This window comes from Nyctereutes procyonoides, unplaced genomic scaffold (assembly GCF_905146905.1).
Source record: "Nyctereutes procyonoides isolate TBG_1078 unplaced genomic scaffold, NYPRO_anot_genome, whole genome shotgun sequence".
Lineage (NCBI taxonomy): Eukaryota > Metazoa > Chordata > Mammalia > Carnivora > Canidae > Nyctereutes > Nyctereutes procyonoides.
This window is the reverse complement of record NW_026575034.1, coordinates 2,089,179-2,105,923: the sequence shown is the minus strand read 5'-3', so window position 1 is coordinate 2,105,923 and position 16,745 is coordinate 2,089,179. Positions and strand designations below refer to the sequence as shown.

At 37.3% G+C, this 16,745-nt stretch overlaps 1 protein-coding gene across 1 annotated transcript in view; it reads left to right on the top strand.

The window, feature by feature from the left end:
- METTL15 (methyltransferase like 15) overlaps nucleotides 1–16,745 on the top strand; it is a 179,528-nt gene that overhangs the window by 90,003 nt on the left and 72,780 nt on the right. The gene's annotated exons all lie outside the window — the stretch shown is intronic.

The following is a 16,745-nucleotide window of genomic DNA, read 5'->3' as shown; positions in this document are numbered from 1 at the left end:
ATTAGTCTGTTTTGGTTAATTTCCCATGTTCTCTGTGAACAGTTTTGGCCTTTGGATCAAGTTTTTTCTCTGCTAAGGAGTTACTGTGTTACTTAGCTCCCCACTCTTTTTCCCCACTTTCTAACCTTTGAATGCTTTTTATTTGTTGATTGGAGTTGTATTATCTGTCTACATGACTTTTATGACTTTTCAGTGTTTTCTGCTACTTTTCCTTTTCCTTGCTATTCTAGGAAATCTATGTTACAGATTTGGGTTTCTACAGTGTTGATTGTGATTTTTATTGACTCTTGTTGAAGTTTTAATTCAGGTATTGGAAATTATCTTTCCTTGTAACCACATCTAATATGTTGACCTGATCTTTTCTGCCAGTTCCTTTTGATTTCCTCTTGTTTTGTTGTCTCATTTTTATGTTTTATTTAGTAGCCAGCAGACCTTTCTTGAAACTTATAGAATTCCAATTCTGTTTTTGTACCAGATCTTTTTCAAAACTATGCTTTGCTCTGTATCTTGAGTAGAAAATTTTCATTCTTTTTCTCTTCCAGGATCTTCTCATAGGCTCCGTCTTGGTCATGTATTTGCATATGTAACTTTTACTGTTTACATAGGGCTTTTTTTTTTAACCTGCTTATTGTTCGGTTATGTGGGGTTAGAATTTTCACTTTAGATTTCAAGCTAGAAAATTACTTGAGGTACACAGTCCCACTGCAAACATTTGAACATTTTGGAATCCTTTCCTAGGATCTGCTAATAGGAAGAGAATTCTCTTTTCTTATTCTTGCTGGAAAATGCAGTTCATAAAAGCTACTGCTCCCATAATCTATTACTTTTGTGGGTTTCCCAGGCTTACCATTCTAGAGAGATTTTTCATATCCAGGGTACTTTTTGACAGGACCTATCCATTTTTGCCCTTGGTGTTTCACGTTATATGAGTTGTTAATCCCTAAAAGAATGTAGTAATAAAGGTGTTTGTGCCTGGATATGGGGAAGTGGCAGGGCAAAATGACCGAGTTGCCTCAGAGTATTCCTGTCTATACAGGTTAAATAATCCCTTCAGGGGCTTGTGTGTGTGTGTGTGTGTGTGTGTGTGTGTGTGTGTGTGTGTTTCCAAGGCAAGAGTATGAATGGAACATTCTTAACCTTTTAACTGTCTCTGCTACCTTGAATCAGGCTCTCTCTAGTCTTACCTTTAGTAAGAAGAGATATTTTTCCTGTACTCTGCTACAGTTTTGAGGAACATTTAGGGTTATTGATACTATTTGAACTTCTGTTGTTTTGTTTGCTTTTAGAGAAGATTAAATAGGTATCAATAGCTGACCTTCATATTTTTAATTAAAGTTTGTTCCATGGTCATTAAAATGGTCAGTTACAGGGGCACTTTGGAGGCTCAGTTGGTTAAGTGTCCAACTCTCTTGGTTTCAGCTCAGGTCATGATCTCATGGTCAAGGGATCGAGCCCCATGTAGGGCTTGGTTCTCAACATGTATCTGCTTAAGATTCCCTGTCTCCTTCTCCCTCTGCCCCTTCCCTTGCCCTGCCCTTTCCCTTGCCCATGTTCTCCATTTCTTTAAAATAAATAGATAAGTAAAATCTTTTAAAAAATTGGATATATTTACTTGTATGACATGATCTAGTCTAAATTACCCATATGATCTCTTCTAAGTTGTATAGTTTATTCTCTGGCATTGAAGTTTACCATTTATTTTTTTCTCTTTTTACACCATCATTTCTTATTTTTGGTTAAATTCACATAGGAAGCCAGGGCAAAGGCAAATCTAGACCTTATAGCATCAGGCTTGCTGCTTGTGTTCTTTCTACTACTCCATAATATTTTTGTTTATTTTTACATTTTTTTATTTAAATTCAATTTGCCACCATAGAGTATAACATCCAGTGTTCATCCCATCAAGTGTCCCCCTCAGTGCCCATAGCCCAGTCACCCATTCCCCACCCAACACCCCTTCCGCAACCCTTTGCTTGTTTCCCAGAGTTAGGGGTCTTTCATGGTTTGTCTCCCTCTCCAATTTTTTCCCACTCAGTTTCCTTCCTTTCCCTTATAATCCCTTTCACTATTTCTTATATTCCACATATGAGTTGAAACCATATGATGATTGTCTTTCTCCGATTGACTTACTTCCCTCAGCATAATATCCTCCAGTTCCATCCACGTCAAAGCAAATGGTATTTGTCGTTTCTAATGGCTGAGGAATATTCCATTGTATACACAGACCACAGCTTCTTTATCCATTCATCTTTCAGTGGACACCGAGGCTCCCTCCACAGTCTGGCTATTGTGGACATTGCTGCTAGAAACATCGGGGTGCAGGTGTCCAGGCGTTTCACTCCATCTGCATCTTTGGGGTAAATCCCCAACAGTGCAATTGCTGGGTCGTAGGGCAGGTCTATTTTTAACTCTTTGAGGAACCTCCACACAGTGTTCCAGAGTGGCTGCACCAGTTCACATTCCCACCAACAGTGCAAGAGGGTTCCCCTTTCTCCGCATCCTCTCCAACATTTGTGGCTTCCTGCCTTGTTAATTTTCACCATTCTCACTGGGGTGAGGTGAGATCTCAGTGTGGTTTTGATTTGTATTTTCCTGATGGCCAGTGATGCGGAGCATTTTCTCATGTGCATGTTGGCCATGTCTGTGTCTTCCTCTGTGAGATTTCTGTGCATGGCTTTTGCCCATTTCATGATTGCATTGTTTGTTTCTTTGCTGTTGAGTTTAATAAGTTCTTTAAAGATATTGGATACCCTTTATCTGATATGTCATTTGCAAATATCTTCTCCCATTCTGTAGGTTGTCTTTTAGTTTTGTTGACTGTTTCTTTTGCTGTATAGAAGCTTTTTATCTTAAGTCCCAATAGTTCATTTTTGCTTTTGTTTCCCTTGCCTTCATAGAAGTATCTTGCAAGAAGTTGCTGTGGCTAAGTTCAAAAGGGATGTTGCCTGTGTTCTCCTTTAGGATTTTGATGGATTTTTGTCTCACATTTAGATCTTTCATCCATTTTGAGTGTATCTTTGTGTCTCGTGTAAGAGAATGGTCTAGTTTCATTCTTCTGCACATGGCTGTCCAATTTTCCCATACCACTCCATTATATTATACTAGAAGCAATTTAATCTTATTCTGTAGCAGAGCCAGTACTCATACCCAGGCATTTTGTTTCCAGGGTCAGTGTAAAAATGATGCAAAGGAATACACTATCTTAAACAGCCCTATCTACCTAAAATTTAGACTGCCAAGATATGAGACACAGCTGTTATTAATCTTACTAATAACCATAGGAGGTCAGTTCTGCTATGCACCATCAAAGTGAAAGAATTTTTATAAATATAAACAAGCATTAAAAAAGCAACTTGGAAAAATTAACTAGACCAGTTTGAATTGTTGTTGATGGTCTGTCACCTTTTCACTATGTTTGGCAGTATAATCATTACTAAAATGAGATCTTATATTTTGCCCCACTGAATACTATTATTTTTTTTAAATCTTTATTTTTTTAATGTTTTTTTTTTAATTTTTATTTATTTATGATAGTCACACACACACACACACACACACACACACACAGAGAGAGAGAGAGAGAGAGGCAGAGACATAGGCAGAGGGAGAAGTAGGCCCCATGCACTGGGAGCCCGACGTGGGATTCGATCCCGGGTCTCCAGGATCGCGCCCTGGACTAAAGGCAGGCGCCAAACCGCTGTGCCACCCAGGGATCCCCACTGAATACTATAAAATATGACCTTTACGCAAGGAATATCTTCCTTACAGAATGAAAATATTTGGGGAGATGAAAGTATGTGATATTCTGGTATACTAAACGTTTAGTTCCAAGGCTTGAGAAAACATGTATACAAAGTAGTTTTTAGGCAGTCTGGCTGTTCTGGTGGTTCCAGGGGGTTGAAGACACAGTCCATGCCTTAACAGGGCTCATAATGTAAATGGAAAATTGATAAGACCAGATAATTCCACCGTTATTTAATTGCAGTTGTGATCATGGCTAAGAATGAGTATAGTATGTTCTAGGAGCAGTATGTTCCAGTCTAGTCTGTAATATCTAGAAACCTACCTGAGTATGTGAATTTAAGACAACACCTGAAGGATAAGTGACTGTTAGCCAGGTAAAGAGGAAGGGGTTAATTAGCAAGAGTGAGCATAGAGAGAACAGAATATTCAAAGGTTTTAGCAGAAAAGAGAATATAAATGAAGGGGCTATAAAATGAGCAGTGTGAAAGAATGGATGGGAGAGAAGTGGAATGGATAGACAAGTAAACTAGAGCCAGATCATACAACACCTTGTTAAGGATTTTGGACTTCAAGAGCAATGAGAAGGTACCAATGTGCTGAAACAAGAAACTGACATGATCATATGTGCATTTTTAACAGATTATTCTGCCTGAAGAATATGGGTAGTAAGAGGGTAAAATCAGAAAAGATTTAGTGAGAACAGTTAAAAGGCTAGGAATTTCCACTCTGTGTGAAAGCTGGTGGTGGATGGGTCTTGAAGATTTCCCTTTCCTGATCTTCCTATTAGAAATTTTACTTTGCTCTGATGGTTCATGACCTCCCCTTTAATGGGATTCTGAGAGATTAAAAGAATTCATTTCAAGGTAAAATTATATTGCATGTTTATAGGTGACATTTAAGTTAATATTGTGATATTAAATTTTAAAAAGAGCCTTCAAGAATTCCCACTCATCTGACTCAGCCAATGTAGGGCAGGAGACAAGGAATGAGTTAAATCAGTCCTGCCATGTCCCAAGTCCTACATAGTATTTGCATTCTTACCAAAGACTTTGAATAATTGCCTTTCCTCCAGAATTTGTCCCACCTCTTATTTTTCCTCTCCTGAGGAACAGCACCACCTGGGAAACATACATTTTTATTCGGTGAATGAACCCAGGCACTAGTCTTACTTAACCATTATGTTTTCCTTACCCCTTGTGTGTAATCATGTAATCAGCAGTAAGGGTTTTTAGTTCTACATCAAGACTTGGCAACTTTAATAGATGACCTCTCTTTTCCTTCTTCACCATAGAGCTCTGAAACACGCACAGACTGCTGCTTTTTCTGAATTCCAGCTCTGCCCTAAAACCTTGGGTACATTACTTAACCTTCTTTTCAGCTTTAAGATTACAATAATAATAGTACCTACCTCTTAGGAATGTAGTGAGGGTTGGACTTAAAACACTGTTTAGTATATCCTTTCAGTGAGTCATGAAGTCTTTTTATTGGGTCTTGACCAGCATTTTGTGGAATGGAATGGAATGGATAAGAATAGGAAATATAGTATATCACATGAAATTAAATATAAGTATTGTTTCCAATGAAATATGTCTGTGGCAGAGATACATATGTGTGGCATATATATATATATATATATATACAACACACACAGAGAGAGATATTTTATGTTTTTATTTTTAAAATTTTATTTTAATTCCATTTCCTTAACAATGTAATATTAGTTTCAGGTGTACATGGTAGTGATTCAACAATTCCACATATGACAAATGTACTCCATAATCCCCATGACCTATTTAATTATATATTGTATTTTTGTATATGACATTGCAGTGAAACTGTGTTTTTGACTATGTATCCTGATCGAAATTTTTTGAAAACTACTTTCCCATATGACTACATTCCACATATTCACGTTGTATACTAAATGTTCACTGAAGACAGAAACCCCAATGTATGCCCATAGCCCTAGAATCTGGCTGTGTGCTTGAAATACATAATATGGAAGCTAACAAGTATTTGTTTATGGCTCACAAAAAACGAAACCACTGGTGTGGAGGGCAGTTATACCTTCTAGTATCCTGTTGCCTGGAAAGCCCAATTTGCCTAAAGAATGAGAATCCCCTGAAAACTGCCATCTCTTACCTGTACTTTGCCTGTCTTGCCATGAATGAGATACAATGTAAGATATTAGACACTGACTATGAAGAAAGGACACATGATTAGGAGCAGAATAGTGTTTCAAAGTAAGAGATAAAGCATTTTTCTATACTCAAAACATTTATAAAGCATGACAGAGGCTTAACTCTTCTTCTGACTTGGAACTATAATAGTACACTGAAGAAGGGATGATGAACAGGCTGCGAAAGGTACCTTATTCTAAGTTGACTAGATGAGTTGCTTTTTCTGTTTTTTAAGTCAACTCTTAATCATCTGAATTCCTATCAGGTGTACTGGATAATCTCCATTTGTCCCTAGACTTCCCCTCCACCTTGTCCACACTGAATCCCAGAAGATAACCTTTATTGCTTTACCAAGGGGCTTCCTTGTCTTCTGGCTTCTGGTTGAGCTCAGCAAATGGGAGGCAGTGGCAGGAAATGAGAGGATGGAGGAGAATGAGGTCAGATTGTATGTCACCAGTGGTCACACTCCTCTTCAGAGACCATTGTTCACGGGCCTCCTACCAGACGCAGCTCTGGCTCTTCAGGATTTCACTTGTTACTCATTGTCCTTGCCTTTTTGCTTCTTAGCTTGGGGTGCTTCCCATATCCCTTTGACTCTCCTTAACCTAGTCATACTTTTGTAAATAGTCTCTTCATTAATTTTTTTCTGGGCATCCCTGCTTGGATGTGCTATGTTCTTCTTATCAGAAACTGCAGATTCACAAGGTCTGTGATCCTTCTTTATCTCTGGATCCTCCTCCTCTGGTCTCATGTGGATCTGACTTATAACAAATGTCTGTCTCCACTGGTGGAGAAGCAGTCTAGATTTTGGAATCAATCAGTATTGGTTTGGAGTCTTCTGCTTTTTTAGCTGTGGGACTTTAGATAGGTGACCTAAACATTCTGAGTTTTTATCCTCATCTCTAAAATGAGGTACTATTAATACCTCATGAAGTGAGGATTAAATAAAATAATGCAATTAAATTGTTTAGCTTAAGATTGTTTAATAAATGTTAACTATGGTTGTTTTGCTATAACTATTAAATAAGATAATATATAATTATACTAATTATTTTTGCCCGTATAGAGTATGGGAAGTTTCTTTGGCATATACTAAGATGATGACTGGGGCAACTCCCGTGGCGCAGCGGTTTAGCGCCGCCGGCAGCCCGGGGTGGGATCCTGGAGACCCCGGATCGAGTCCCACGTCAGGCTCCCTGCACGGAGCCTGCTTCTCCCTCTGTCTGTGTCTGTGCCTCTTGCTCTCTCTCTGAGTAAATAAATAAATAAACCTTTAAAAAAAAAATAAGATGATGACTGTCTTTTATTTCCGGTCTTTACTTATTTGGTTCCTTAACATGCACAATTCAGAGCTGGTCTAAGATTTCAGGTGTGGGACACTGTGTCCAGCTTTCCTCACCTTGTGGTATTATTACAGATTCACTATCAGTGTAAATACGGAAGCCTATGTCTGTCACAGTTCCAAACACAGCTCCACTGAGCTATGTCATTGTCTACCTTTTGACCTCCAGCCCCCCAGACTTACTTTTTATTGATTGTGATTTCTCCATCAGTTCTTGGCTTCAGGCTAAAATAACTAACATTCTACAATTGCCTTCTTCCAATAAGAAGACCTATTCTTTGAGCCTCCTGTTCTTTGGCTCTGTCCTTCTATATTCATATGCTACTGCCTTCCCTCAAGCTACTTTTTCCTCATTAAAGAAGGTTAAGGTTTTCCAACCTGTAATTTTTAATCTCTTCTTGTTCTAAAACCTGAAGATTCTGAAAGATTGATTCCTGAGTTGTCTTTATCACCTTTAGATTTCAGTTCTTATTTTTTATTACTTAGCTTATTAACGGGCACGGAGAGGCAGAGTCTGCAAGTGTTTATTTCAAATAAAATCTTTGTTTCTTGTTTTCTGACATTACAAACTTAACTCTAGGTCTGCATAATTAACACCTCTACAGACCCATTCCCAAGTGCCGTGATAGATTAATTTTTTCACTTAGAATATTTGATTTAAAGGTTTACAAAACTGATTCATGGAAGTCAACATGTATATTTGAAATGCAAATTGTATTTCATATTATGATAACCATGAGAAAATGAATTACCTCTTCACAAACTTAAGATAATCCATTTTTATTGTCTACGTCATTTGAACATATCCATATGGTACTAGGATGAGAATAGCAGCTTGTTCAGCACAAGAATGACTATACCTAGAAAGACTTCATTTATTTTATCTTGGGTAAACAATACATATTTAGAGACATATTTTATTACATATGAGAAAATTTTAGTAAAACCCTTTATATTTGGCCTTCTGGGATATTAAAAGAATGAAAACAATAATTGTATTTTCTCTAACATCATAAACTAATTAAATCAAAATAAGTTTGCTATAATTACATGTATAATCCTCCTGTTCTCTACACCCCCACTTTTGTCTGATATTTAAAGTAAAACTGAGACAAACAGCTGCTAGATTGGATTATCTACTTTAGTATTTTATTCTTGTTTCCTGAGAGAATACAATCTAAATTTAATACACAATTCAACATTCATTTTAGTGCCTGCCGTGTATAGGGAAATAGGCTGGGCATGGGGAACGCTCAGAAGCCCCAGGATAAGGTCTCTGTACCACAAGAGGGTTCATTATTTAATACACAGACAGGTGAACCAATATGAGATCAGGTAGATAAATCTCTTGGGAGGGAAAATACCAAATGTATTCTAAACCCAAACATATTATTTTTGGAATATCTATTCTTATTTGTTATTCACTTAACGTACTTTAAGAAACTATTTTGGGGAAGATATTAAACTATATTCTGGGAATACAGCTGGATAAAAAGAGCAGTGTAATCCCTTCCTACCTTATCAAGAATGACAGATATCAAAACAGATGTTTACAATAGACAGCAATGAGTTTCAGGACTCAGAAGTATTAGATATTACAGAAGTAAACTTTTTTTAAAAAAAAGATTTATTTATTTGTAATGTAGAGGGAGAGAGAGAGAGTGCATGTGCTCAGGGAGGGGGCAAACGGAAGAGAGAGAGAGGGGGAGAGAATCTCAAGTAGACTCCCTGCTGAGTGCGGCTCAGTCTCCCCACCCTGAGATCATGATCTGAGTTGAAACCAAGAGTTGGGTACTGAACCAACTGAGCCATCCAGGTGCCCCAGAAATAAGCTTTCCGATCATAGAAGAACTGATTCTATGTTATTTAAGTAAAATATCATTACTGCAAATATTTATGAAAAGGAGTAGAACATATTATATAACGTTATGGAGATTTCATAGGGACAAGTAAAATGTTTATACTAACAAGATCAGGTTAATGAGCTATTCAAGTAATACTTATATACAGCAGGCTTTATTCCATGGTAAAAATTGTATTTTTCAATGAATGAACCATAGCTTCCCAGATAAAGTTAAACTTCTTGGCTTACCACAGGGAATTGTTGAGGATTTGGCCTCTGTCTTTTCTGTCTTTTCAGGTCATGATCTCAGGGTTCTGGGATGGAGTCCTGTGTCAGGCTTCCCACTCAGTGGGCAGCCTACTTCTCCCTCTTCCTCTGCCACTTCTCCTGCTTGTGCTCTCTCTCTCTCTGTCAAATAAATGAATAAAATCTTTAAAAAAAATGAAGGAAAAAGAGCAAATATACATGCCATTAAATAACCATGTAATAATTGAAGATAACAGGATACACAGAATAATTTAGAAAATACTTTTTATATTAACATCCTTACTTATTTTGTATCTTGAAGAATTATTTTCATATAAGTAGATATATTAAAAGGAACATATTGTGTGCAATGTGTAGGCTCAGTGTAGGATTTTCTGCACTAAAACTTTGCAATGATATTGGTTAATTGCTAGATTTCAGGCATCTTTCTAACCTTTTTAGTGTGTGTGAAAGGGTTTATTTGTAAGAGATATTGCAACTGACAGAATTTTATCTTTTTCCCCTGGAATCTCAACAGCAATTCCCATGTTAGAGGCATCCCCAGAAAGCTAGTCAAAGGATTTCCACCTACACTCTGAATATCTAACAGGGCTTGACCCATTTTTTCTGTTATTAAGGTAGCAGCATACACATCATGGGGAAAAATAGAATGAAGGCTAGACTAAGCTTGGAATCTCAAAAAATTATCTACCTATATGCAAGAAATTGAAGTGGAAACCAAAATTACTCTATTTCTTATTATACCCCCAATAAAAATCTAAATTTCTCACTTCAAGGAATCACATCTGGTCTTATGAGTGTGGTTCTATTTTAGTGTCTTAAAATTTATGTATCATCAAATGCAATGAATGTGAAGAATAGTTCTTTGCATCTGATTTTAGGATGCAAAGTATGTTTTTATAAGCCCCTTATTGAGGTATGAGTGACACACACAAAGCTGTATATATTTAGTGTATATAACTTGCTGAATTTGGAGATAAATATATGTCTCTGAAACCATCACTACAGTCTATGCCATAAACACATCCATTACTTCCAATAACTTCTCTTACCCTCTTTCTCATTAGTTTTTGTGTGTGATAAGAAGACAATGTAAGATTTCCTCTCTTGGCAGATTTTAAAGTAATCAATACAGTATTGTTAGCTTTGGGCTCTATGCTTTACAGTAGGTCTCTTAGACTTACGGATCTCGTATGGCTGCAACTTGGTACCTTTTGACTAACACCGCCTCCTCTCCTCCTCCCTCCAGGACCTGGCAACCACCATGTTGTTCTCTGCTTCTGAGCTTGACTGTCATGATCCGTACACAAGGCATTTGCCTTACTGGTTAAATAGTAGAGATAGTAGTAAGGAATTGAAGACCAAGACTTTGGATAGTAATACTCGTAGAATTCTTTAAAATCAAACAAAATAATTATTGTATAAAGAATAAGAAAAAGTATTTAAACATAATTTTGCTCACATAAATGATCACATCTGGTATTAAATTTCTTTATCCATCTGAAGCTTAAAACTCTTTTTTTTTTTCCTATGACTTCCAAATACTCATATATAGACTGTGGCAGGTTTTTTTTTTTTTTTTTTTTAACCTAAAGGATAAAGGTGTCTTTGGAATACAAGACTATCTTCAGTTTTCTCCTCTCATTAACTGTCTGACTTGGGCAAGTTCCTCCATATGTTGGTTACCTCATCTTCCTGCTGAGTGTGGTGTTATAGGCTCCAAGAAAATAACATGTAGTTATTTAAATAAATGTTAATTGTTGTTACTATAGCAGTTGTTTCTTATGCTGTTGTTAATTTTTAGTCAGTCACCCAGCTAACATCCAGGTACAAATATTTAAGTGGTGTATTCACTTTTCGTTCTCAGTTATTCCATCATCTGTCTGTATTCATTGTTTTGAATTCCTCCTTCCATTCTTTCTTGGATTCACCCCAGTATGACTCTTTACTGCCCCACCTCCCAGCTCCACCAGAACCCCACCCTGTCAAAGATACCAGTGATACATTGCCAAATTCAGCACACCATTCTCAATTCTTCATGTTACTTGAACCAGCAGCATCATGTAATTGACCATGTCCCTCTTCTTCAACTATTTTATTTGAGTAGTTTTCTGGTTTTCCTCCTTCCCAAGTTCATTCTCATCTTCCCCACATATGTATGCTTTTCTGGAGCTCATTCTACAGGCCCCTTTTCCATTGACAATCATTCCTTCAGTAATCTTACTGGTATTAGAGCTTTAAAAACTACCTTCCTATTGATGACTCTCATATTTTTATCCCTAGACTTATCCAACCAGTTGCTTAGTAAACATTTTCACCTGGCTGTCTAATAGAAATCTCAGATCTAACAAAGCACTTGATCTTGCCTCTTAAAACTTGCTTTGCCCTGAATCCAACCATCCATTAAGGGCAATCCTATTCTTTTTATTTGCTCAGGCAAAATAAAATAAAAAAATCTTTAATTAAAAAAGGAATATTGTCTTTTTCATATGCCAGTAAATTCTCTCTGGAAATTCTGTTAGCTGTCCCTTCAAAATATACACAAAATGTGACCCCTGTAAACCACCTTAGTGATACTACCGTGCTTCAAGCCAACCTCATTTCCTACTTGGGTCTTTGCTTCCCAACTGATCTCCCTGCTTCTGCCATTATATTTTTATAGTCTATTCTTAGCCACAGAACAAATCACTCTAATTTTTAAAAACAAGTTAGACAATGTCACTACTCTGCTCTGTGCCCACCTCCATTTTCCTTCATTCTAGCTTCCCCAGCCTTCCAGCTTCCTTCCTAATCTTTGAAGATTCCAAGCACACTGGAAAAACAAAGAGATATGGATTAAATGATACCTGGGTAAAAAATTGAATAATGGGGGCACCTGGGTTGGCTCAGTGGTTGAGCATCTGCCTTCGGCTCAGGGCGTGACCCCGGGGTCCTAGGATCAAGTCCCACATCGGGCTCCCTGCATGGAGCCTGCTTCTCCCTCTGCCTGTGTCTCTGCCTCTCTCTCTGCATCTCTCATGAATAAATAAAATCTTTTTTAAAAAAAGAAAAAGAAATTGAATAATGGAAAACTCTTTTAATCTGCTGGTGTATTCCAAATTTGAAAAAAAAAAAAAAGCCAAATGGAATTATTTACGAAAATGATTGTCAGAAAATGAAAGATGTATTTTTAAAGAGCTTATCAGGTTTCTCAAAAATAGTAAAATACTCTGGAAACATTTTCTTGAAATACTGTTTTACTCTAGCAACACAGTCATTTGTTCATTTATTTAACATATATTTTTTTGAATACTGACAATGTGCCAGGCACTTTTCTCTGTGGTTTGGGTTATATCGGTGAACAAATTAGACAAGTACTGCACCCATAGGAGTTAATTCTAGCATAGAAGAACTTATAAGAATGTAATAACTAAACTGTCTAGCATGTGAGAAAATGCTACATGCTATGGAAAACCACTGGAACGGAGCAAAGGGCATTGAGACTGAGGGAGAGGGGAGTATAGAAAAACCTAGTTGCAGTTTTCAGTAGGGTAAACGGGATCTCATTAAGGATGGGCATTTGAGCAAAGATTCAGGGGAGTTGAGAAATTAGCATGGGATGGATCTATAAGGATGAGCATTGAGGCAGAGTAGCCGCCACCATAGGGTGAAGGCCTAAGAGTCATACCACCCATACCCAGTGTGTTCAAGGAAAGGAAAGAAAGTCCATGTGAGGAGTGGATAATGATCAGGTAAAATACTCAGAGGAAGAGATGATGACAGAAAGCTAATGGGTGGGAGGGAGAGAGGGGTTGGTGCTCAGATGACAGATCCTGCAGAGCTTTGTAGGCCATTGAAAGAACTTGGGCTTTTATTCTGAGTCAAATGAGAAGTCATCACAGATTTTTGAGCATAGGAATGAATGACACTAAAAGCACAACTACGGTTGCTATGTTGAGAGTACTCTCAAGGAACCAAGGGCAGAGCAAGGAAGCTAGAAAAAGGGGGGCTATTAAAATAATATCAATGAAACTCTTTAAAATTTTAATCTTGATTAGAATTGTTAGAATGTCAGAACTAGATATTTTATAAAAGATCTATATGTATGTTGACGTGTTATTAGCATGCACTTGTCAGTTCTAAATATTCATGTAAAATTCTTGTTACTATACTTAGATTTATTGATTTCCTCTCATGCATCATCTCTACTCTGGAGTTTGAGCAACTCAAAGACAGAAATGATGTCTTATTCTTTCAGTGCTCAAAATTTGTCTCTTGAATTAAATGAGAATAGCTCAAATATACCATTAATACACAAAAATTATCCTAGAAAGAGAGAGAGCTAAAGGGTAGATTCCAAATAGTAAACCTTAATCAATGATAACTTAGAGAGTATCATTTCTAGAGTATAAAAATGCTCATTTCTTCAAATATAAGAAAAGGATTTCATCAGGTTACAAAGTCATATGATAGTTTCCCTTTCTGTATTTATCTGTTATGTTACTACTTTTCACTTTCATTAGTGTCTTTCCTTGTTTTGGTAGACAAAATCCCAGTTTTACCTTAGTTGAAGTTTCTTTAATTTCAGATGGTAAAATATGTACATTTAAAGTAGTCTTGAACACTAGGGGAAAGGACTTCTAGAGTTGATATGACTAGTGATTTTCAAAGTGTTCTCCGTGGACCCTGCAGGGGTTTCCTTGAAGCTGCTGTACAAGGGGAAGAATAGGCTAAGCTGGCAGAGAACTAAATCTTAAAATCTCGCCCAACTTGCTGTAAGAGTTGATTACTGGCAGACATCAAATTTTTTACATTGTTTTCTAGACATCATATTGCTTTAATAATTTCATTAACGTAAGCATCTGTTATTGAGTGAATGCTTGTTTTTGAAAGGGATAATACAGATTGAACTTTATAGCCAGGAGAGAAAATGAGTGAGAAATAGGGTGAGAAACATGAGCGTCTCCTAACACTGGGAAACAGACAAGGGGATGGGGTGACTGGGTGACGGGCACTGAGGGGGGCACTTGACGGGATGAGCAATGAGTGTTATACTCTATGTTGGCAAATTGAACTTCAATAAAAATATATTCCAAAACAAAACAAAACCTTTTTAGCCAGGAATGACCGCATGCATTTTTATAATCTCTTTAAAAAAAAAGAGACCTTAATGGGGATCACTGGGTTGCTAAGCGGTTTAGTGCCCACCTTTGGCCCAGAGCATGATCCTGGAGTTTTGGAATTGAGTCCCACGTCAGGCTCCCTGCATGGAGCCTGCTTCTCCCTCTGCCTGTGTCTCTGCTTCTCTCTCTCTCTCTCTCTCTCTCTCTCTCTCTGTCTGTCTCTCTGTCTCTCATGAATAAATAAATAAATAAAATCTTTTAAAAAAATAAAAGACTTTATTAAGGAAGGGAATCAGATTGCAGAGGATCAAGATAATTTTCTGTTTCTTTTCCTGGTGAGTGTGCAAGGTATCTATTTTATTGTTATTCTTTAATCTTAAAGTTATTGTTTATTATAATTGTTTTTTTTTCTTGTCCTGATCTTTTTTACTCTACCTGAATTTTAACATGATATCATTTACCTAAGAAGCAATATACAATCCTTTTCCATAGATTGTGGGATTTAATAGTTGTGATTCCAGATACATAAAATTAATGGGGATGGTTTGTTATTTTTTTGCTTCTCCCCCCCCCCCCACCTTCCATATACATTTTTAGGTTCTAATTCCTAGTTTTTTGTTTTCACTGTGGCCCAAGAATCTGCATTTCTAAAAGCTCCTCCAAGTTATTTTGACTATATTTGCAGGTTTGAGAATTATATCTATTATCCAAACCTTATGCTTATTGGAAAGCACTTATTTCGCTTATTAGCAAGTGTCAGAAGGATTCTGGGACAAAAGGAGACTGTCTCAGTGAGGGGATATGTACACAATAATCGAAGAGCTGAGAAGCCAAACAGGGAGGCTTTCCAGAGATTAGCAAGGTCAGCAGTCGCTACAGTCTTGGGTTGGAGAGACACAAAGAAAAAGAAGTTAATACTAGAGCTCAAAAACCTGGGTCACCTGGTTGGAGCTGGAGCTGTGGAAAAGAGAATGAGAGGAAGTGGAGAACTATCCTGATTTCTCTCTTCCTCTTGCATTCTGATCTTTTGTCAGTGTCTTCTACTGGCTGACCCTGATAGACCCCTGGAGAGTACAGCCATTTAGGTCCCCTGGAATACAAAGCAGAGAAGGAGGTCACAAGATGGATCTGAAGACAAACAGGTCTAGGATCTGAACCGATGTCCAGCTAGATGATATTTCTTTTTAACTGATTTGGCTCCTCAGATTTTGGGCTGTCTCAGTTGGAAATCACAAATACGGAATTGTTAAAAATCATGATGATGAACCATTACAACCTGTGCTCAAACCCAGCTCTACCCTTACTCATGTGAGACTCTGGGAAAATTATTTAATGCCAATGCCCATTTCCCCGTTTGTAAAATGATGACAGTAATTAACTACTTCTCCACTTCTGAAACTGTATACCAAGCTAAGTAATATGGCTGCAAAAGGATATTTTAGGTTTTCAAGGGAAATATTGTGATACTCAACACCTGTTGTATAGAGCCAACCCACTAGTTTGGGGTAGTTCATGATTTCAACATTACATTATGCATTATTTCTTCAATGATGTTATATCTTTACAAAGCTTGTTTTTTAGTGGTTATGATAAAAAAAAAAAAAAACAAGTACCACACGAAAGACAATATGGAAGTAAATAAGTAAGGGTGGTAGTCTTCAATCTGATGCCAAAAGTACATTGTCTAACAGGCACACATGTACCTTTAATAATTGTGTTCTTAATAATTGTGATTAAGGGAGATCCCTGGGTGGCGCAGCGGTTTGGCGCCTGCCTTTGGCCCAGGGCGCGATCCTGGAGACCCGGGATCGAGTCCCACATCGGGCTCCCGGTGCATGGAGCCTGCTTCTCCCTCTGCCTGTGTCTCTGCCTCTCTGTCTCTGTGACTATCATAAATTAAAATTAAAAAAAAAATAAAAGTAAAAATAAAAATAATTGTGATTAAGAACAAAATAGAAATAGTTCTTATTTCAATTAATGCATATTTCAAGTGGTTCTAAATTATGAAAACATAAATACTTGTTAAGTTACTTGGCCCTAACTACTTAACAGCAGAAATTTTGGATATTTATTTTGTTCTAGGGGTGTTGTGAAAAGTTACTGAGACATGAAGGGTGCAGTGAACCAAGCAATTTAACCTCTCCCCTACTTCATAGCCTTAAGAGGATAAGCCGAGCTAATGAACATTGAATGATTTTAACAATACTCAGCAAGTAATAGGGTATTTTAAGTGTCACATACTATAGGCCAAAAGGCATGATCAATAG